Source organism: Triticum aestivum, chromosome 1A (genome assembly GCF_018294505.1).
Source record: "Triticum aestivum cultivar Chinese Spring chromosome 1A, IWGSC CS RefSeq v2.1, whole genome shotgun sequence".
Taxonomy (NCBI): domain Eukaryota; kingdom Viridiplantae; phylum Streptophyta; class Magnoliopsida; order Poales; family Poaceae; genus Triticum; species Triticum aestivum.
In genome coordinates, this window is record NC_057794.1 from 533224691 (window position 1) to 533229031 (window position 4341).

The window sequence follows — 4341 nt, forward strand, 5'->3', positions numbered from 1 at the left end:
CAGACACCACGTGATGATCGGGTGTGATAAGCTCTACGTCCATCTACAACGGGTGCAAGCCAGTTTTGCACATGCAGAATACTCAGGTTAAACTTGACGAGCCTAGCATATGCAGATATGGCGTCGGAACACGGAGACCGAAAGGTCGAGCGTGAATCATATAGTAGATATGATCAACATAACGATGTTCACCATTGAAAACTACTCCATCTCACGTGATGATCGGTTATGGTTTAGTTGATTTGGATCACGTGATCACTTAGAGGATTAGAGGGATGTCTATCTAAGTGGGAGTTCTTAAGTAATTTGATTAATTGAACTTTAATTTATCATGAACTTAGTCCTGGTAGTATTAGCATATCTATGTTGTAGATCAATAGCTCGCGTTGTTGCTTTCATATGTTTATTTTGATATGTTCCTAGAGAAAATTGTGTTGAAAGATGTTAGTAGCAATGATGCGGATTGGACCCGTGATCTGAGGTTTATCCTTATTGCTGCACAGAAGAATTATGTCCTTGATGCACCGCTAGGTGACAGACCTATTGCAGGAGCAGATGCAGACGTTATGAACGTTTGGCTAGCTCAATATGATGACTACTTGATAGTTTAAGTGCACCATGCTTAACGGCTTAGAATCGGGACTTCAAAGACGTTTTGAACGTCATGGACCATATGAGATGTTCCAGGAGTTGAAGTTAATATTTCAAGCAAATACCCGAGTTGAGAGATATGAAGTCTCCAACAAGTTCTATAGCTAAAAGATGGAGGAGAATCGCTCAACTAGTGAGCATGTGCTCGGATTGTCTGGGTACTACAATCGCTTGAATCAAGTGGGAGTTAATCTTCCAGATAAGATAGTGATTGACAGAATTCTCTAGTCACCATCACCAAGTTAGTAGAACTTCGTGATGAACTATAATATGCAAGGGATAATGGAAACAACTCCCAAGCTCTTCGTGATGCTGAAATCAACGAAGGTAGAAATCAAGAAAAACATCAAGTGTTGATGGTTGACAAGATCACTAGTTTCAAGAAAAGGGCAGAGGGAAGAAAGGGAACTTCAAGAAGAACAGCAAGCAAGTTGCTGCTCAAGTGAAGAAGCCCAAGTCTGGTCCTAAGCCTGAGACTAAGTACTTCTACTGCAAAGGGACTGGTCATTGGAAGCGGAACTACCCCAAGTGATTGGCGGATAAGAAGGATGGCAAAGTGAACATAAGTATATTTGATATACATGATATTGATGTGTACTTTACTAGTGTTTATAGCAAACCCTCAGTATTTGATATTAGTTCAGTTGCTAAGATTAGTAACTCGAAACGGGAGTTGCAGAATAAACAGAGACTAGTTAAGGGTGAAGTGACGATGTGTGTTGGAAGTGGTTCCAAGATTGATATGATCATCATCGCACACTCCCTATTATTTCAGGATTGTGTTGAACCTAAATAAGTGTTATTTGGTGTTTGCGTTGAGCATGAATATGATTTGATCATGTGGAAGATCTTTTGCTTTAGTATGGATCAAATGTTACTCTGGTTATACTTTGAGATGAGCAAGCCCTTTTGTTAGTTTATTGTAATGGACATGTGGATTGTTTCAATATTTGTTCTTCTCTGGATCTTAGTGGCTTATATTTATAGAATGCTCTCTGTGTGTTATGCTTGGAGGAATTGTCAGGATTGGAAACATTATATTGTTCGAGGTTTGCCTCTAATAGCATCTCATATGGGCACCCTGTTGTTCAGATGGAACTCTTTCACTAGTTCAATTACTACAGTACTACACACTCATAATGAATAGAAACTGGAACATCCTCAACTGGAATATCAGGGGCATTAACGACAACAACAAGTGGTTGGCTTTCATAAATAATATTGTGGAGTCCAATAGTGACATTATTTGTCTTCAAGAAACAATGAGAGAATCTTTTGATGCCAGATACATTAAGAACTTCTGTCCTAGGAAAATTAATAAATTTGAATTTCTGCCTTCTATGGGAGCATCTGGAGGTCTTCTCATTGCTTGGAATGACTCAGTTTCTCTGGAGAAAATATTTTTCAGAATGATTTTTCACTTTCCATTAGATTCATTTCAAAATTGACTGGTGACTCATGGATTCTCACCAACATCTATGGTCCCTGCCAAGAGGCTGAGAGGGTTGTTTGTCTTGACTGGCTTAAGAACATTCAAATACTTGAGGATACTAATTGGATTATAATGGGAGACTTCAACTATATCAGGTACCCAAGCAACTGAAACAGGGAAGGAGGTAACTTCTCAGATATGCTTAGTTTTAATGAGGCAATCAGCTCCCTACCTTTAGTAGAAATCCCACTTAAAGTACGAAACTACACTTGGAGAAACATGTAGAGTGCACCTTTGTTAGAGAAACTTGATTGGGTGTTTACTTTAGAGGCTTGGACAGTGCAGTACCCTAACATTCTTGCACTTCCCCTAGACAAATTTGTATCTGATCACACCCCCTGTCTGATTCAAATTGGAACTCATATTCCCAAAGCCTCCATTTTCATATTTGAAATTTTTTGCTACAAATTGATGGCTTCACGGATTTTGTGAAACAAAATTGGGAATAGGACTTGTAGATTTCTGACAGTGCTAAAATAATCAATGCAAAATTTAAAATGCTAAGGAAAGGATTAAAGATTTAGTCTAAATCAATTTCAAACCTTAGCAGATCCATCCAAGCCACTAATGTGCTCCTTCTGTTGCTGGGCTCCTTGGAAGAATTCAGACCACTATCTGATGTTGATGGAATGGAAGATTTCCTTAAAGACCACCTTTTGAAACTTTTAAATTGGCAGAGGCTATATTGGGAACAGAGGTCTACTATTAGATGGGTCAAATTTGGGGAACTAACTCCAAGTTTTTTCAAGCCAAAGCAACAATCAAATACAGAGTCAATCATATAGACTGTTTTCAAGATGAGTTTGGTAACAACTTCAAAGATCACACTGCTAAAGCAAACATTCTTTGGAATGCTTTCCAACAGAAACCGATGACTTATGTTCCCACACATAATCTGCTCAATTTGGGAGACCTGCTAAAAACAAATTTGGACCTGTCAGTACTGGAGGAACCTTTTTCTAAGGAGAAATTGAGATTGTCATCAAAGAACTTCCTTCTGATAAGTCACCTAGTTCAGATGGTTTCAACATCAATTTCATCAAACATTGGTGGGATATCATTGCTCTAGACTTTTTGCTCTCATTGAGGGTTTTTCCAAGGGGTCAGTTAACCTGCAGAGTAACAATATTTCCTATATCACTCTCATCCCAATGAAAGACTATCCATTTTTTGCCAATGACTATAGGCCCATATCTTTATTGAACTGCTCTGTTAAGGTCATAACCAAGCTCTTGGCAAATAGATTGCAAAAGGTCATCCTGAAGCTGGTGCACAATAACCAGTATGGATTCCTCAAGTCAAGGTCTATTCATGACTGCTTAGCCTGGGCATATGAATTTATCCATCAATGCCACTCATCCAAAAAGGAGCTTCTCATACTAAGACTTGACTTTGAAAAAGCTTTTGACTTAACTAAGCATGGCACTATTCTAGAGATCTTGAAAGCAAGGGGTTTTGGAGAAGAATGGCTTATGTGGATGAATATGATCTTCAAATCTGGGTATTCGTCTGTATTATTGAATGGTGTCCCTAGCAAGTAGTTCCTTTGCGGAACAAGTGTTAGACAAGGAGATCCTCTTTCCCCTTTATTATTGTACTTGCAGCTCATACTTTGCAGTCAATCCTAAATGAGGCCATGCACACAGATCTTATCAAAGCTCCTCTTCAGAATCACCCATGCTCTGATTTTTTTGTAATACAACATGTTGATGACACCGTTCTGATAATGCCTGCATGTACAACCCATATCCAACAACTCAAGAACCTCCCGATGCACTTCTCTGTTTTCACTGGGCTGAGAATAAACTATGAACCATTATGGTGCCAATCAACACAAATCAAAATACGATGACTCCTCTGGCCACTACATTGGGATGTTCTGTTGGTAGCCTTCCATTCACTTACCTTGGTCTGCCTCTTAGTTTGATCAAGCCAAAACTGGTAGATTTTGCTCCTATGTTGCAAATGATTGATAAAAGATTGACCGGCTGCTCCACATTTCTTTCATATGGTGACAAGCTTACACTGCTAAAACTAGTCTTCACCGGCCTGCCCACTTTTTACATGAGCACATTAAGGCCGCCAGTTGGAATTCTTGAACAGATCAACAAATATTTGAGACATTGTTTTTGGAGAAAGTATGGTGGAAAAGATAGAGGCCCTGCTCTCATTGCTTGGGAAAAAGTTTGTCTCCCAAA